Source organism: Diabrotica undecimpunctata, chromosome 2 (genome assembly GCF_040954645.1).
Source record: "Diabrotica undecimpunctata isolate CICGRU chromosome 2, icDiaUnde3, whole genome shotgun sequence".
NCBI lineage: Eukaryota > Metazoa > Arthropoda > Insecta > Coleoptera > Chrysomelidae > Diabrotica > Diabrotica undecimpunctata.
Genome location: NC_092804.1, coordinates 55,644,519 through 55,664,720, shown reverse-complemented (window position 1 = coordinate 55,664,720; position 20,202 = coordinate 55,644,519). Strand labels below are relative to the sequence as shown.

Here is a 20,202-nt window from a genome sequence, read left to right as displayed (position 1 = left end):
ACATGTCCTCCTAGCTGGTGGGCCTCCTTTTGCCCTACAATTATACTAAGTATGAATATATAGTAAATTTACCTCTTCCAAATACTTCTGTGCTGTCTAAAGGACAGTCGATGCTTATATATTTGTTGGGAACAGCAACTTTCACAAACTCCAGCACTACATCAGGCTTTGGCTTTTTCAAAGGGCCATCACCTGTAACCAGCATGCTGTTGTTTCTCTACATTTTCTACGATAAAAACTTTGCTTAAATAAATAAAAGTATTTTACCTCTGTTTTAATTTGTTTTACAATTTTCGGAGCTGTTCTGAAGTCCTTAATATATCTACCTCAGGCTGGCAGTTATATAATTTATGCTGTATTGTACTCCCAACCCTTGTTTTTTCATTAAGGAAGCACCGTATGTCCTTTTATTCTCTACAGTATTATTTTCCTTTACCAGCTGGATTAAAAACACCTTTCCTTTTGTTTAATACATTGCATATTTAGTACAATTTCCGCTCATCTAAAAATCCACATAATTGAAATTTATTCTCTCGAATGCATATTTTTTATAATATATTACATACCTTAAAATAATTTATTAAAAATAAATTTTTGTTTAATATACAATATGCCTCTTCTTCAATAAAGCTAAATTTGGCGCTAAACATATTTAAATAAAAGTTTTGTGACAATGGTAATAATTGACAGAATCTTCTTTTTATTGGATGTCATCAATCAAATTTACTTAAAATCCCTAATTTTCGTGCTTGAGATCAATCTTGTACGAGAATATCCGAAGTATCGTTTATAGAACACAACAAATACTTGAGCACGACTTTGACGTAAGTTCGACTTGGAGCACGTGCTCAAGCACGAGCTTGAGTACCGAATACGGGCCTGAGAGAATCACTCCAGTGTTATATATTGCATTTAAATGTTTTACTACTACTTTTATGTTTTCTTTATGTATTAGCTTCAGCAACGCAGTTGGTGTATCATCTGGACTACAGGCTTTACTAATTTTAGGATTTTTAAAAGGGTGTTCTACCTCCATTTCGTCGCACGTTTCTCTCATACATTTTTCTTTGAGTAATGTTATCTTTCTTTTAATTCTCCTCTGTAGATGTCCATATATGTGGTATAGACATGTAAGAAGAACTAGCGACACCAGATGGATAAAGAGAATAACCTAATGGAGCCCCATAGGAAGGAGGAAAAGAGGACGACCCCGAAATCCTGGAGGAACGAAGTAGACGACGCCATGAGTAAGAGAGGCCTAAAAGATGGAGAATGGGACAACAGAGAAAGAGGGAAACGGTTGAGCGAGGGAAGGTAGTGAATACTGTAGAATTCCTGAATATATATAAATGTCTATATTCTGTTTCATTCGATTTTATAAGTCAACGTTGTTCCATCAATTTCAAGATGTCTTCTGTCATTCATTTATTTTTCTTGATTAAGTTACTTCTTTAATCGTTGTTTGTGGAGATCTCGTTAACTTGGTTTTTAAATTCATTCCACAGTTCCTCTGGATCTTCTAGTTGTTCCCCGATGTTCTTTACTCTGTTAAGTTCTTTTTTAATGTCGTCTTTTATGCTTATATCGTCAAAGTTAAGTATATTGGTTTTTGGTTTTTGTCGTTGGATTCGTTTTAAACTTAGTTCAATATCTGCCACAAGGAGTTTCTGGTATTTCGGAAGCGCTCACTTACAAGTATATATAATCTATTTGGTTTCTTGAAGACCCAGGGTGGCCTCCATCATCAAATCGGACTTTACAAGTATATAGTCGTCGCTTGGGTAGTTTATACCAGGTGTTTGCAATGATCATGTAGTTATCTTTACGAAATTCATACAATATATGTCCTCGAGCATAAGGACCATGAAGTCCAAGACCATAAGGACCTACAGTTTGACCTCGTCGACCTTAATTGATTGCTTGATAGGCAATTCGATACCGTTAAACACATCAAACTTATGCAAATATTAGAAGCATAGGACTAAATACCTATGATCTAAAAATATTCGTACCGGAAGCAAATATCGTTTGGACGTTCTCAAACAGGAGAGTTAGATCATATTAAACTTAAACGTGAAGTTAGGTAGGCATATGTACTTTCTCCTCTACTAAATAGAAGATTCAGTGTTTAAGTACTCTTTCAAATAAGTAGAGATGTGAATTGCCATATATATATATATATATATATATATATATATATATATACATGCTTCATTGGTTACCATAAGGCATTCGATACCGTTAAACACACCAAACTTCTAAAAATTTGAAAAAATAGTAATCTGTAGTAGAAAAAAATATCGTATATAGGTAACGCAAAAATAACGCAAAGTTAGACAGGGATATGTATTTTCGCCACTACTCTTTAACATTTAAGTATTCAGAGAAAATCTTTCAAAATACCATGGAGGATACCAAAGCCGGAATCAATAATATAAGATATACAGACTATACGGAGGTTTTTGCAGACAGTCTTGGACTTCAGGATATAATGACTAAAATTACAGAGGCAAGCCAGATATATGAGCTCTCCATGATAATCTCCAAAAATAAAACCCAATGTAGGTAACTAATCCTAAGAGAAAATCAAATAGAAGAAGCGAACAGGTACACATACCTCATAACAACTGTCAATTAAGAATGCAATAATTCTATATAAATTAGATGTAGAATATAAAGGGCCAGAACAACATTTCAAAAAATGCATAAATTTTTCACATGCCATTATCCTTATATTCATATTGCCGATTTATCCAAACATACAAAAATTAGATAAGTGTTATGTATAGTATACCTAGTTATAACTTTCTCAAATACATTTTTTAATCTGAATAAAACATATTATTATATTGTTTACATTGTTCAATTCCATATTTACTAACTTCATGTGTGTTCAAGCACCCATTCTATTTATTTTGACCAATATATACACTACAAAGTATGCTTTCTTACTACTGGTGTCTGTTGATATTTAAACCGACCAATGAAAATCTTGGCTCTCGTTCCGTCTGCCTGTATAGAAAAACAAATTTCTGAATACGTTTTATTGTACCTTTAATACCCGTTAAAGGGCCCACAGACGATACGATTTATCGTACATGTCTTACAACCTCAGGTGATTCGACCGTTTAAACGATAATCGCAATGTTTTTGTTGTTGTAGTTCAACCTGTCGTACGATGATGCAGTTGAATCGTACGGAAGTATGGCATGTTTAAAAATTGCATGATTTTAGCGCAGGGAGTAGTGTAGTTCCAATAAAGTGACAGATAATATCAGAAATTATATTAATAATTACAAACCCAATGTTTTTATACATTGACAATTTATTTAATTTGCCTCATTATTTCGTTTTAGATAAATATGATTTTTAGCAAAAAATTACAAGGTTTGATTTGACAAAATATTATATTTGAATTTGACAAAATATTTGCATCTTTCTTGATTGTATTTTGTTTTGTAATTGTTGGTCGTACTAATTCTAATAAATTTGTGACTGAATTCTGGTCCAATCGTATGTAATTCTTGAAATATATTGGTTCTGTGATGCTAGATCGTTAAGTAAATTCATATGTGAATAAATATGTCTTTTCAGTAACAATTTCCTACACCACAGTTTTTTCTTTTTCATCTAGATATTGATATCATTCGAAAATAACGCGAATACTACACAACCACTATTACCTTTTTCGATTGCGATTGGTGCCATGATGAACAATAAACTGAATTAGTTGTACATTGTATAAAACATTTTAATTAGGCTTGTTACCTATTACAATAAATATTTCACGCTATCTTTGCTTTGCGAGTATGTATCTATTGGGTTGTTCAGTAAGAGATAATTCTTGATAAAAAAACAATAAAGATAATTTTGTTTTAATTTTCTATTAAATAGTTTTTCGTCTGATATGGATATTTATCTACAGATAAAATTTAAACTTAATTAAAAACATTTTTATTGTTGTCTTCTCATAGTAATTCTTGTAATTTTAATTTCCTACAATATCTATTAGAAGTAATTGCATAAGTGTCTCGAATCTTAGTTATTTTTACGATTACACAAATAAATCATCACTGTTAAGTGATAACATACACTATTGGATTAAACTATCCATTTTTTAGCATAAAATGATAAGGCAAAATGCATTTACAAGAAAATATTATTACTTATAAAGCAGATGAGCACGCCTAGATAAGATAAAGCTCGAATTTAGTATCAACCTTGAAAGGTTTGTTTACAAAAATACACGTGTATCTTATTTTTAATGTTTTAGGATTCGAAAATTCAAAAAATTTATATCAGTTGTGAGAAACATATTCGGTGATAAAATAGTACATTCTAGAACATCATTATGAAATGTTACGCGTCATTAACAGAAGCCACCTAAAATTTTTGTCATTTTTTAATTTTTACGCACCTTACAAGTAATTGATTGTCATTAGATGTTTGTGTAATGTTTAAGAATATGTTCTAAAGCAGTATGCAAGCATTTCTTAAATAACAAATGTAAAAAAAATCTCCCAAAATGCTGATTTTAATGGAAAATAATAAAAAAATAACATTGTAAATTTGTTCTGTTTTCATTATAAAAATTACAATAAACTCGTGATTTTTATTATTCTCTATTACCACCTCTATTCTGAATTGCACTCTTCATTCGACTTGGCATTGAATTAATCAAATTATGGATTAATTACTATTTAAATGGGAATCCCCATTTAAATAGTAATTAATTTAAAATGCCACAAGGAAATAGCTTCAGAACAAATTATGGATGTTATCTTGAGGAAAAGTTTCCCGTTCTTCCATGAGCGCCAACCGAAGCTGCTCACTATTTATTGGAGCAGCTATTCTGTTTCTTACTCTTCGTTTGAGTTGGTCCCAAATAATCGGGTTCCAATCTAGCTTTGAGCCGGCCAATTCATTTTTGGCACACCGACGCTTTCTAGATATTGCATTACCACCCTGCCTACGTGGGTCTGCGCGTTGTATTGCATGAAAATAAAGTTTTCTCCCAGAAACCTAGCAAAAGGCATTACATGCTCGTCTAGAATTTGGGTAATGTAGCGTTCAACGCTCTCGTGCAGTGGCCGATTGTACCCCACACTAATTTAGTAGTAGTTTTAGTGATTATTTTGATATTTTTTTGTGTTGCAGATGGTAAGAAAGTACCAAAATAAAACAGATCGAGCAAATATAAGTGAGCAGCGCATAAAAGATGCTCTACAAAATATCTTTTCAAGAAATATGTCCCAAAGAGAGGCAGCAAGAACGTTTAATTTAAAAAGACAAACTTGCAATCTCGCATGAAAAAAAATATTAAGAACAATGTCGGTTGAAGAGTTTTTACAAAAGTGTGACGATGATAGATACGAGAGCAAAAATGCAATAGTAGTTTAGTTGATTGTTCTTGTGTTTTAAATATTTTTTTGATGTACTTGTTTGTCATAGATGAATAAATATATGTTTTTTAGGCAAGTACGCTTCAAAAAGTGTATTTTCTTCCTCACAAGAAGACATGCTAGTGGATTACATAAAGCAACGTTCTAATATGAATTATGGCTTAACCTACGAACAAATAAGATCAATGGTTTTTGACTACGCGAAGATTTTACCAAATTGCAAATATCCAGAGAGCTGGGATATAACTAAAAAGGCAGGAAGATATTGGCTACTTGGCTTTATGAAAAGGCCCTCTAATTTATCATTAAGAAAACCGGAAAGCACGAGTCTGGCAAGAGGTCTCGGATTTAATAAAACAAGAGTGGAGGAATTTTTCCAAAATTACAAGACAGTGTTACAAAAATATAATTTTAGCCCTGATCGAATCTTTAACTTGGACGAAACAGGTGTAACAGCAGTCCTACCTCCTCCCAAAATTGTAGCACCAAAGAGTAAGAAGCAAATAAGTCTAGTATCGTCAACCAAAAGAGGTTGTCGGGGTTATAAGCGCCATACGAAACGCATTACCACCGATTTACATATTTCCCAGGGTAAGAAATATCGAAAACTATTTATATGAGGCACCGTCTTCAAGTGTAGCATTTGGAAATAAGTATGACTAAATACCTTTTTATTAAAATTCTGGGGCACGTTGTCAACCACATAAAATGCGATAAGAAAAATAAAATATTATTGCTGCTGGACAACCATGAGTCGCACACTAGTCTAGACGCAATACTTTATGCGCGAGATCATGGAATAGTAATGCTTTCGTTTCCACCACATACTTCCCACAAACTCCAACCACTTGATGTGGGAGTTTATGGGCCTTTTAAGAGTAAATGCTCTGTTTCTTTAAATGAGTGGATGATAAATAATCTGGGAAAAACTGTTGCTGTTGAAAATATCCCAAAAATTACAAAACAACCATTTTTAGAGGCATTTTCCCTTAAAAATATTACAAGCTATTATGAAAAACCAGGAATATGGCCCCTTAATTCACAAGCATTTAGTGTCGCAGATTTTGATGCCACTAAGGTCTATAAGAATGAATCAAGACGTGAAAATATCTCAAATCAATATACAGATTTTGAAATAAATAATCAGCCATCTACTTCAAAAAGTGTCGGCGTAGTCCTTGATGACTCTGTACAAGATAATAATGAAAAGTCGGGGATCGAGGGCGACGAAACAGTTACGAGCAAAATTCTAAGTCCTAAATATGTAAGACCTTTCCCAATAGTTGAAAAACGTCAAGATAAAAAAAAATTAAAGGAAACCAAGGAAAATCTAGAATTTATATAGAAACCCCTGAAAAACAGCGAGTGGAAGAAATAGAAAATGAAAAAAAAAATAAAGGAAAAAGTGAAATCAGAAAAAGAGGACAGTAATCTTAGAAAGAAGCAAAAATTCTTAACCAATAAGGATGAACAAGCAAAGAAAGCAAAAATTCAAAAAATAAAAAAAAAGTTTTTGATGACAGCTCTAGCAGTGAATCAGAAGTGAGTATATTTTGTGACGACTCGGATGACAATGAAAGTCTTTCATCTTTTGAAATCGGCGAGGAACTTATAAAAGACACTTTCATATTAGTAAAATTTGAACTGAAAACAACAGTGGTTTATTTTGAAAAAATATCTGATTCTGAATATTTTGTCAAATATTTGCGGCGCAGGGGAAATTCTAATAAATTTTATTTTCCTCAAATAGAGGATACAGAAACCTGCGAAAAATCAAGTATTCATGCCAGACTTACCAAATTCTCTAAATCTCGAAGAGATTCGACGCTGACATTTCACTACAACTTTGAAGGAATTACGGTAAAGTAAATCTTTGTTAGTTATTAATTAATAATGTTTTTTAGTTTATTAGTTCTTTTTTGATGTGCTAATTTTCTTACTTTTCCATGTTTTGTACGTTCAAAACAATGTTTGATAACGTTTCTTTTAATAAACTGTTTAACTTATAACAATGCCGTTTCTATATATCTTAAAATATTGCGGCCCAAAGTGCCCTATGGCCTGGCTGATTGTATCCCCACTGGGGGCACAATCAACCAGAGTGTAATATATATTTTATTTATTTAATAACAAAATACTAAAATATATTCAACAAAATTGTTTTACTTTTTAAATGGACAAAAGTATAACTTTAGTATACTTTTTTGTTTGCAAATTAAATATAATGAAACATTTTTTGTATTTTTTTACCTAAAAACAATTATGGGGCCGAATGTATCCCACTCTCCCCTAGCACTTAAAAAAGATTAAAACATTAATTTAAATATTTTTTAACTTCTTAAATAAATTTAATGATTTATTGATTAGTTTTGAAATAACCCCGATAAAAACAACAACAAAATACTTTGAAATACAGTAAAAAATAATGAAATTTTAATCAAACTTAATCCTTAATCCTTAATCCTTTGATATTGTTACCTCACAAATTCACGAACAACAAATAATACCAATCGCACAGAATGAATGTTCATAACCAAAAATCGTTATTTATTCTTCAAACAATTAAAAAAACCAATATTTCCAACTTCTTATGAAACAAATACACACAAATTAGAAATGTTTGGAAAGGTTTAGTCCATTGTAGATTTCATTCTTAATATAAAGCAATAATCTAGTATTTTTTATGTAATATATTAATTATTCCAACATGCCTTAAATATGGACCCTGAGTTTGATTGTTCTTTAGTTCCATTATTGCATATTACATTAACAGTATTTTTGGTCTATCTTCTCGACTACGTGAGGAATTTGCCTGTCCTCATAGGATGTCTCTGTAATGGACTCTTCTTAATCCGTCACTTTTCGCCTAAATCACTGATAAGTTATAAGGTAAATCTTTGTGTAATATGACTGCTTGCGGTTACTTTTCAAGTTTGCGTCATAATGTTTTTATTGAGCTTTTTAATTTATTTATATTGCTGCTCCATCTAGTTCTCTTTTGTTTGGCAGTTATTATTTTACATTGCAAGGGCAGATCTCGCCCTTAAGGCCTCGGATTTGGGTTAAGATACAATATTTGCACAGAAATGTAGGCTTGATGTTAATTTTTTAAATAGGTCTGATCAAATTTTTTATACATTTATCCTGTCAGCTATTCTTGCCTGCCTCATCTGTTATTGTCATTTTAGTTTTTTTATGATTGCATTTTTTTCTAAAAGGTAAATAACCCCAAGCACAATTCATCGTATTGTTTAATACAGACATAAATAAAATGAGCAACGTATTTTATGTAATCAATAATAACGGTGATAGTTACGGGTGCGCAGATATTGTTCAGATTGAAGGCACAGATATGATATCTAATAGCTACCATAAAACGTATTATTGAACATCCAACGTACCATGTATTCATAACAGATAACGTTATAGAAAGTAGTCTACGTAACTGAGAAAAAATAGTAAAATTCTGTTAAATCAAACGGGTCTTAATGCACAACTGTGGTTAATCTCAGATTTAATTACTCTATTTTAGTTTGATTATGTCGAATAAAATTGTCCATCCGTATATTTTCGAAAAAACGGACATAATAAGAATTCCATCAGTTGCGCTTTAAATTAGACCATACTTTCCAAGGACAATAAAATTATTGTATAAAACGGCTAAATAAAATAATATGTAGATTTTTACCGGTATATGCACTTACTGACTTTGATTTCATATAGAAAGCTGTTATATAAAAAAAGAATTATCAAAGCTAACATTTCTGATATAAATTAAATTTTATTCCATTGAAATATAACAATTTTTATTACAAATGTTACATTCCCAAATATGTTGCGTATTGAAGACACCAACCACTTCATTTAAGACACTTGTTTTAAATATCTGGGAGACTTAGAATACTCTCCAAAATCGCAGTCAATAAATTCGTTGTGATTGCTACTATCCTATGCTAAGTCCAAATGCAAATTGAGATGACATGATAAAAATTTAAAGTGCAAAAATCACTTAATAGAGATTTGAAAATTACTTTATCGTCATCGTCGTCTTCTTCACGCATTAGGCCTTGTGACCTAATATGGACCTAATAGTGCAACTGCCCGTCTTTCCGAAGGAGTACTACGCAGCGCCTTTCTCGTGGGTGGTATTTTATTGCTATTTTTGGTCTTCACTCATACTCTCTACATGGGAGTAGCAGTTGTTACGGTAATGGTGGATTTTTTTTTTCTATTATGAATACACCGAGTTATTTCTTGATTTTAGTGTTTCTTAGAATATCTATACTTTTGTAAATCACTTAACGCTTTCTGAGAAATATCATTTCTGCCTGCTAGATTTGTGGCATATATTTCTGTTTTATTGCCCACGTCTCGCAGTCAGACAGGGCAGTGTTGCTACGCCATTGTCTTAACTTTAATTGGGTATCTTCATTTATTACTTAACGTTCTTATTGTGTTGCACATTCCATTGAAAGTTACTAGCTTATTTTCTATGTAACGTTCAAATCCATATGTGTCACATCCTAAATATTTAAAATGATTGATTTGTTCCAAGCAGGTATTATTAATACAGATTTTAGATCTTAGTCTTTTGGTTTTGGAAATTTCACATTTTTTGGCTTCAAGGTATAAAAGCTGTATTGCTTTTTGTAGGTCATTTTCGGATGTTCCAAGAACTGCTTGATGGTCAGCGAAAAGCAGGGTGTTAATTGAGGTTCTTGGATGAAGAATAATTCCCTTGGGCGCTTTTGTTTTCCATGATCTGATCAAATCATCTAAATATATATATTAAAAAGTATTGGTGATAGGCAGAAGGCTTGTCGCACTCCTTGATTAATTAGAATTAATTCTATTACTTCGCCAGAACTATTAATTTTTATTTACTATAGCGATGGGCCTATATAAACTTTTACCAACAATAATTAGATGTTTTGGGAAGCCCTCTGTGCGTCTATGCATGAGTGACCCTTTCGAAACCCATTTTGTTCTTCCTTAAGAAGGGATTCAGTATTTGATTGTGTGCATGATGCTATTATTCCTGCATATAGTTTATAGCTTGTATTAAGTAAGTAAACACATGTGTAATTGTTTGTGTCTCTTCTTTTAACTTTTTTATAAAGTGATTTAACTTTAGCAATTTGCCATTCGCTCGGAATTTGTCTTGTTTTAACACATATTTTTGAAATGAAGAAGTCTTAAAATATTTCCTTCCTATTTCAGCAGCTTCATATTAATGTTATCCGTTCCAGTAGCATTACAGATTTTCATTCGTGTCAGAGCGTCTTCTAACTCTTCCATTGTTATTCTGTCGTATAATATGTCTGTATAATATTGAATCCAGTCTTTTATATAAATGATGTTTATTTTTGCTGTCTTTTTCTTTCTTGTTGGAAGCATATCTTTCTTATCGCGGGCTACGGACGCTATTTTTGTTCAGCTTTAAAAAACAATTATACAGATTATAATCTATTGTATTAAGTTGTGTAACACACAATCTGGAATATTGTATAATGATATGAAAAATTGAAAATTTAATATGTATAGGACGAGTTTCCCCAAAGAATTATGCAATGTCAGGATGCTATGAACCATTCCAAAATAAACCGACCTAAGAATATCTCGATTCACAGTAGCATGTTCACCTGCATCAAAACCGTGAACAATACGTTCTATTACTTTTAATAAAGCTTTAGTTTTTGAGTATTTTTTTCTAAATCCAAATTGAGAGGTAGATATAATTTATTTACTCGAATAATTTATCGAATCTAAAAGATTATCGTATCGAATCAAATAGGTTATCGAATCGAATCGAATTGAATCAAATATCGAATCGAATCAAATATCGAATCGAATCAAATATTGAATTTAAACGAATTGATTATCGAATCGATTATCTGATCGTTTATTCAATCGATTATCAAATGGATTATCGAATCGAATCAAATACAATACAAGTACAATAAAATACAATAAAATATAATAAAACACTATAAAATACAATAAAATACAATAAAATATAATAAAATACAGTAAGATACAATAAAATACAATAAAATACAATAAAATAAAATAAAATACAATAAAATACAATACAATAAAATACAATAAAATACAATAAAATACAATAAAATACAATAAAATACAATAAAATACAATAAAATACAAAAAAATACAATAAAATACAATAAAATACAATAAAATACAATAAAATAGAATCGAATCGAATCAATTATCCAATAGAATCGATTATCGAGTCGATTATCGAATCAAATCGATTATTGAATTGGAATCGAATCGTTCCAAATTTCGAATCGAATCGAATCATATTACGAATCGAATCAAATTTATTATCGAATCGAATAGGAATAAAATAAAATAGAATAAATTAAAATAAATAAATTAAGTTAACAAAGCTATGTTTCCCTCCTCGGTCACTCCCGGAGTGTCATATCCCATTTTTAAATATTATAAGTTTATTTAGGCTCTTTCTTGCCTGCCATGAACGTCAGTCTTTATATTCCTACGATTACTTAGTCAGATCTGAAAATCGATTATGATGCATTATACTGTATGATCACGTCTTAACTGACTCATTGCACTAAAACAGGGATCTGTATTTACACTCGAACATTGAATATTTTTAACAAGTACAACAAAAACATATTTGGCACGCATTCTAATATAATTACGCTGTGTTAGTCTCCTAATCTAATAAGTTTACTATGAAATCTACTAACATACTGTTTTTATTTTTCTGTCATTTTGATAATATCAATGAAGCTCAAAGATACACGTTTTAAATTCCTCTAATCTTTTACTATTACGAGTATTCTTTAAGGGTAGATTTTTTTATGGAAACATTGGCTCAGCATATCCATTTTATAAAAAATGTCCTTTGTTTTAAAGCAATAACTACAGAAATATCTTCGAGAGCATCTCTGTTTTAGAATCACGAATTTTGTCCTCCAATGCAGTAATGATGACAACAACATTAATTGTAATGCGTAAAGTGTCTTGCTAAGGACAAATCCATCGGGTTGGGCTTTGAATGTTCAATTATTTATTTCTTATCGCCATATGTTTTTGATTTTGCACCAAACGATAGTGTTTGTTAGGCTCATTATATCGCTAGTAAAGTCGATTGACTTTGAGTCGGTTTTTTCACTAACGCACCCGCCTCACTCAAAGTCTTACAGATTTGGCCCAAATATTGTGGGAATGGTGAGACAAAGAGATTCCCAGCACCCTTCTACTACGCCCATGTTGTACCATTTTGTAACTGTGGTGATTTTTAAAGAAAAATAATTATTAAATAATAATACTTGCTTGATTAAAGTAATATAGGATTAAGGATACGAGAATATCCTTAGCAATAAATCTTAATATAGAGCTTTATTATCGTGATAGGGCATTGATTAATACAGGCCAAGTTTACTGTCCTTATTACACGTTCAGAATTTTTTTATGGGAAGAGAAAGTTAGGTAAAAACGTAATAAATACATTATTACAATAAATAATTGATCACATATTATCTGTGTCCCCATCATCATCATTGTCCATGGATTTAGATAATATTTTATTGCCTATTCTTTCTTGCTGCCATCGATATCGTCAAGCAACTTCTCCGAGGGCCTCGACTCTTAAATTTCTCGGAGGAATCCTCTTTAATATTTTTCTGTGCCTTTTGCCTCATTTATCTCCTCATTATAATTCAGCCATTTTCATGTCTTCCCTTTTTGTTTCTTTTCTGGTCCTTTCATGTTTTGATCTACTGTTTGTAAAATTTGTTTGTATTAGCTTTATTAACGTCTCAAACATACAAACTTCAGTGTAACGTTTTAACAAGTTGTTCTATAGACACGTTTCTTTGTTCCTTATTTTATTTTCGTTGGCCAGAGAAGATAGTTTAAGGTTGGCGTAACTGCAGTGGCTTTGATTATTTTTGTCCTGATTTTATGTTGACTATTGTTTTCTTATATAATAAAATGACAATAGGTAGATATCGAGATGTATATATACAGACGAATGTTGAGGATTCCATGGGTACAAAGAGTTACTAATGTTGAGGTACTTCGTCGCATGTATAAACAAAAAGAATTACTAAGAATAACCAAAGAGAGGAAAATGCAATACTTGGGTCATGTGCTGAGAGGCGAAAGATATGAATTACTTCAAGTTATACTGGAAGGAAAAGTACAGGGCAAAAGATCAGTAGGAAGACGCCAGAACTCGTGGCTGAAAGACCTGAGGAGATGGTTCGACCGCTCATCCGCAGAGATCTTTCGCGCAGCAGTTTCCAAAACTACAATTGCCATTTGGATCGCCAACCTTCGAAAGGAGACGGCGCAATGAGAAGAAGAGGTAGATATCGTTAACCCGGGCATCTGATGACCAGTGATGATCAGTGTAATAATATTATTTTAGTGGTGTTTAATTTCTATTTTCTCTTTTAAAATACTTAAAAAGAGTTTAGAGTTTTTCTATACGCGAGGGGAAAGTATTATTACAATTAGTGTTTAAGCATAGACATTTTAAAGTATAAAAAACCGTTTAGTGTACTTTTAACGGTCCATAGCATTTTAGCGGACCTAATTACAGTTAAGAAACTAAACATATTTTATTTCATGAATTAGGGGAACACATTTTTTGTTGAGTTAGATCTGACAACTTGTTTTCCACTAATTTTTGTTGTCTGAATCTGAGAATAACCTCAGATTTTGTCTATCAGCTCAAATTTTTAAACTACAGGTTATCCTCAAAAAATATGCATATAAAGAAACATAAAATAAAAACGTACCAAATCTACAGATTACAAAACATTTAATGTAAGTTAAATCAAGTTCTTACAAATAAAATTGTTTAATTAATGAACAGTACTTACAAATTGAGACAAAAATTTTCATGTATAGCTTTTTCTGGAGTGTTCAGTTTATGTACATTCGCGCTTGATGCTCCAAAAATAGTCAACCTCATATGTACGTCCCATCTATCTTGATACCGTGCTTCCATAACCTTCAAATCTTGATGGAAACGCTCACACTGCTCATCTCTCACCGCAACAAGATTGTCCGGGAAATTAGCAAGGTGGCTATGTAAAAAATGCACTTTAATGCTCATGTTGCAACGTAGCTTTTGGAAGGTCTGCAAGAGTTGCTGGACAATGTCAGTGTAATTCAATACTGGTGTAAATATAATATTCTTTCTGTCGACAAGTGGCCGATGTACAATGTTTAGATCACCAGGTGTCAGGTCCGGTCTTGGGACCGGACATACACAAAAAGCAGGGATACTTTGTGTATCCACATTGTTGACCAAGTAGGAAGCAGAAAATTTTAAGGTGATGATCCATTGACATTGTTGATGACAAATGATCCATTGGTGCATGTGATATTGCAACAGATCAATGACTTTCTTTATGTCGTCATATTCTTCACGCAAACAGACTGAATGGCCAATTGGAACTGAACCAAATAAATTTACATTGTGGAGGAGAACACACTTTAAGCTCCTATAAGCTTTGAGCATCTATAAACAGCCGCCAGTCAGTTGCGTTATAGTTTGAAATTCTCAATTCTTCCATTAAATCACTTACACTATGGCAAAACACAAATCCGCCATCACTTTGAAAGTATTGCAGAAATGCCCTTTCTCGTGTTCGAAAATAGGAAACCTTGGCTCCCTTTTCAAGCAAGTTTTTCTCATTGAGTCGTGATCCTAAGAGCTCTGAAGCTTTTTTGTATAGTCCCAAATCTGGTACCAAACCATTTAGCTCTTGCTGCTCGAATCACTTACGTACGGAGTTATCTTCAATTTCGAAATGTTCATCGTTGCAGTCGCTTTCATCTGCACCATATCCGTACTCCCCTTCTTCCAAAGAGGGAAATTCATTGAAAACTGGCACAGGGATTTCGGCTGAATGCGTAACTGGGCGTATAGCTGACAGTAAACTAGGATACTTTATCTTACATTTGTTTTTCTTGTTATATCCCAATGTTTTTACTTTACAAAAGTAACAATCACTTGAATGATCTGTGGGCTTGCGCCTAATCATAGGTGTAACAAATGGAAGTTTAGCACGTGTTCCCTTGGTCCACATCCGTAGACTGTCAACACACTGTTTACACACTTTATGAGGTGCACGTGCTTTATCTTGATCACCAAGTTTCACTTTAAAATAAGCAAAATATGCTTGCCTGACAAATGTACTGATGTTTGTCCTTTGAGTGGGAATGGTAAAACTGCCACATATATAACAAAACTACTGCTAGCCGACACATAACGTTTCATCACAGTATAACAGACGCAACTGAGTGAACAGGCAACAGGCAAGTCTAGATCAGTTGCAGTTATCAGCGCATCATGCCCCCACCTACATGCGCCCCACCCACATAGAAAACGAACGTGAGGTGATACAAGAAAACTAAAAACAGTTTTGAAACCAGTATGCCTAATTCTATAGAAAACAGCTAAAAAATCCAACTTGACAGAAATTGATTTTCAAATTGTTCCCCAGTTAATTATCTATTACTGAATGATATATCTATATTTATTTTAAAGTTCTATAGTTGACAGATACTTACATACTTATAATACATTTTGTTTAATATTACATCTAAATATTTGTAATTTAATTTTAAAACTTATTTTTATATCAAATTATAATTTATAACATTATAATGCATTATAACTAGACTTCGGCAAAGTGAAAAATATGCGCATAAATATGCACTAACTAATTTACCTAAAAATATGCATTAAATGTGCATTTCTTTTAAAAAATATGCATTAAATATGCAAAGAGCAATGGAACGAATCATGCTTGGAATATCACTGAGAGACAAGATTAGAAACACCGAAATAAGACGTAGAACGAAGATGAGGGATATTGTGGAAGAAATTACAAAAATGAAATGACGCTGGGCAGGTCAGGTAGCCCGATATAATGTCAACAGCTGGACACGGAGAATTCTAGACTGGAGACCAAGGACGACAACAAGAAGCATGGAAAAGCCTCAAAAAAGATGGGTAGATGACATAAGAGCAGTGGCAGGCAAACAGTGGATTAGATTGGCGCAACATAGAGAAAGATGGAAGCAATTGGAAGAGACCTACATTCAGGAGTGGATGGAAAATGGTTGACAAAGAGAGAGAGAGAGAGCATTAAATATACTTTTTTTTAGAAAATATGCATTAAATATACATTTTTTTTTAGAAAATATGCATAATGTCAATGGAAACATATGTATATGTATATTTATGTGTATTTAAACATAAGTATATGTATATAGTGTATTTATTTTAATAATTAGAAAACAATATAAATAAATTTAAAAACTAAGTAGGTAATTATAATGTACCAATTAATTGTAATGAAAGTAGTACAAAATATTCCTTAGAATTATGGAATCAATAAATGACCAAATTTTTTCAAAATTTTCCAATAAAAACTTATGGTTTCTTATAAATTATTAAACTTACATATATGTGTAAATTGAGAAACTTTTTTCCACATCAACGGATGTAATAAGAGCATAATATTTTAAATTCACAAAAATATTTGGTTCTAAATCTATTTCTTCGCAAAAACTACCGACAAGAACATCAGCTACAGCACTAAGTTTCTGAAAACCATTGTTTTTTGAATTATTGTTTCAAATTTTTGAACAATATATTTTTCAGTGTCACCTTTAACATTTTGACACGCTGATCTAATTTTTTTTATTAAGGCTATGCCTTCTACCAAGGACAACCTTGACGATTCTAATTGAGTGATAGTTTTTTGAAGCAAACTAAAATTTGATTTAATGAATAAACGTTGCTGCTAAAGAACGTTATTTTTAGAAATTTGTTTAGCATATTGCAGAGATTGGGAACTTATATCCGTTAAAGCGTCAATTATATTTTTTAAATCTACGAAATAGTCTGAATAGCAAAAGGCGGCTTCCAACCATGTTCCCCATCGTGTTAGAACGGGTTCTGGAGGAACTTCAATATTTGGTAGCATTTCTTTATAAAATTAAATTCTCTTAGGAGATTTAAGGAATACATTTTTATGCTTGATATCAGGGAGTTTACAAGGAAACTTTTTTCTAATTTCTTCCGCAACTCTGCTCATTCCATGTGCTAAACAAGTAACGTGTATTAAGTTGGTATAAAATATTTTTAAATTTTGTTCTGCCTTAACCATATATGGTGCAGCATCGGATAAAAAGCAATAATTTATGGCTGGGAACAGCTGCGGGAAGAAAAAATTTTGATATTTCTTCTTGTATAAAACGTGATATTGTTGCAGAGTTGGTTTTTTCTAATTGCTTACATTAGATTAAATAGGATTTTGGTAAGATCTGATCGCTTAGAAGACCAACCATTAAATGAGCGATATATCTTAGTGACGAATTAGTGGTTTCGTCAACACATATGTAAAAGTAATTGTCACCAATATTAGTTTTTATATTATCTATTACTGACGAGTATAAGGAGTTGACATGGTTTCTCTTTAAAGTCCTTTCTCTTGGAATATTCAATTTACAATATTTTTTTTAAAATAGAGTTAAGTTTTCATTGGATAATATTGAAAACGTTATATTTGAAAAAAATGATTCACGGCACAAGTCTTCATTTAAAGTATCTTGTTTGTTTCCTTCTTTCGAAAGTGACCAAAAAGACTTAGATTGTCTTTTTTGGCAGAATCTGAGGCAGTTCTGACATGTTTGAAATTTCTCTTCAAATGTTGTGCTCTATTTCGATTGTTGTCGTTTGGTGCCATTATAGTTCTTAGATAATTAGAGATAAGTCTTGTTCGGTAATCCAATTGTTCACAGAATTTAGATCATCTTGTGGTGGTTAACGCAAACAATTCCTTTTCGATAATCTATAAAACATACATATACATCTACATTTATGTATCTGCATCATTGTGTTAACACCTTTAAGGCAAAAAGAGCTTCTTTTGTCCGCAGTCCGTTTCGAAATCCGAATTGAATGTCATATCATATCATATCATATCGTATCAATCAATATTTGATAGTCATCGTATTGTGAGGAATTGGGTTTTTTGTTAATGTTACGAATGTTGATTTTAACCAGTCTGATGGTATTTTACCCGTGTCGTATATATTATTGAATAGTACCGTTATTAAGTGTATGCATTTACCTTCTTTGTCTGCAATTAATTTAAGTACACACTTCGATATTGATATTTTCCGGACCGTTGGCTTTACCGTTTTTCTGGATTCCGGATTGATTACGGCTGTCGCCGCTTCTCCGCCCCCAATTTCCATCTTTTTCTGTCATATGCAGTTGCCTCTTCTAAGTCTCTTGCCGCCATTGCTTCATCAATATCGTTGCGCCAACTTCTCCGTGGTCGTCCCCTCTTTCTTGTTTCAGGTGGGATCCATTCCAGTACTCTTCTAGGCCATCTGTACTCTGGCATTCTTTTAACATTTCCGAACCAGATTAATTATTTTCTTTATATGTCCGTTTCTAACTCTCTCCAGTTTCGATCTACCGCAGCTTCGTCTCACATAATCCATTTCTGTCGTCATAAGTTGGACCTTTGATTTGGTCGTCTTCCAAGACTAGATCACATATTTCATCTGTTCCCACTGAGAGATATTCACATTTTGTCATGTTCATGTTAAGACCTGCCACCTCATGTCATGTCCTGCCACCACTTCTTGTAGTTTTCTTACCATATAGCTAACATCGTAGCTGGCTTCGGCAATTACTACCTGGTCATCTGCAAAGAAAAGTGTATATCGCTTGTTTTCTTCCACCGTTATTCCCATGTTTCTACATTTTTTTACCCATTTCACTAAGGATCTGTCCAAATAGATTTTAAATAAGGTGGGTGACAAAACAGCAGCCTTGTCTTAGTCCCTTTATTGTTTGAAAAGGAGAGGTGTTGTCTTGTCCCATTTTAATTCTTGTAAAGTCTTGTTCGTAGTATTTTTGAGTGGCGTTATTAAGAATTGGGTTTATTTTCGAGTTACGCATTTCTATCCATAGTTGGGAGATCAGTACAATGTCATATGCTTTTTCCAAATCTATTAAAGCTATATGGGTTTCTCTATTTCTCTGCACTCGTTTTTCCATTGTAATTTTTAATGTGAAAATATTATCCATAGTGGAGCGTCCGGCTCTAAATCCCGCTTGTTCTTCGGGTTGTTTGTCTTTAATATATAATATATAATAATAGTAATCACTGCGATCCCTCTATAGTTTTTAGGATCCGTCTTTGTGCCTTTCTTGTGTATTGGAGAGATATACGATTGTCTCCATTCTTCTGGAACTTCTTCTCCGTTTAAGCATCTTTCGAATAATTTTCGGATCATTTCAAACAGTTTTGATGATCCATACCTAATCAACTCTGGATGTATTCCGCCTGGAATACATTCAGAGTTTTACTGCATTTACCTTTTTTTATCAATTTGACCTCAATTTGATCTTGAAATCAACTGCGGATGGTGGTCCTTTCTCCTCCAAAAGTTTCTAGATATATTCTATTCATCTCTCTATAGCTCTAAACAGTTATACCTCATTAAAAAATTAGATCGCCAATTTTGTAGAGCAGTGTATTTAAAATATATAATGAAATATTTAAAATATGAAAGAACATGATTACTCAGATTGATTTAATATATTACCATACATTTTTGAGGGATAAGGTAATAACCATGGACGTATAAACACATCTGTGTTTATACGTCCATGGTAATAACGTATAGAAATATGAACAGTTTGAGCTAAAAAGAGACACTTGTAAAAGAAGATTATCAAATAAAACAATAAAACCAAAAT

The 20,202-nt window shown here is 32.3% G+C and overlaps 1 protein-coding gene across 2 annotated transcripts in view; it reads left to right on the top strand.

Moving 5' to 3' along the window:
• LOC140434561 (uncharacterized) overlaps nt 1-20,202 on the top strand; it is a 643,472-nt gene that overhangs the window by 24,435 nt on the left and 598,835 nt on the right. The gene's annotated exons all lie outside the window — the stretch shown is intronic.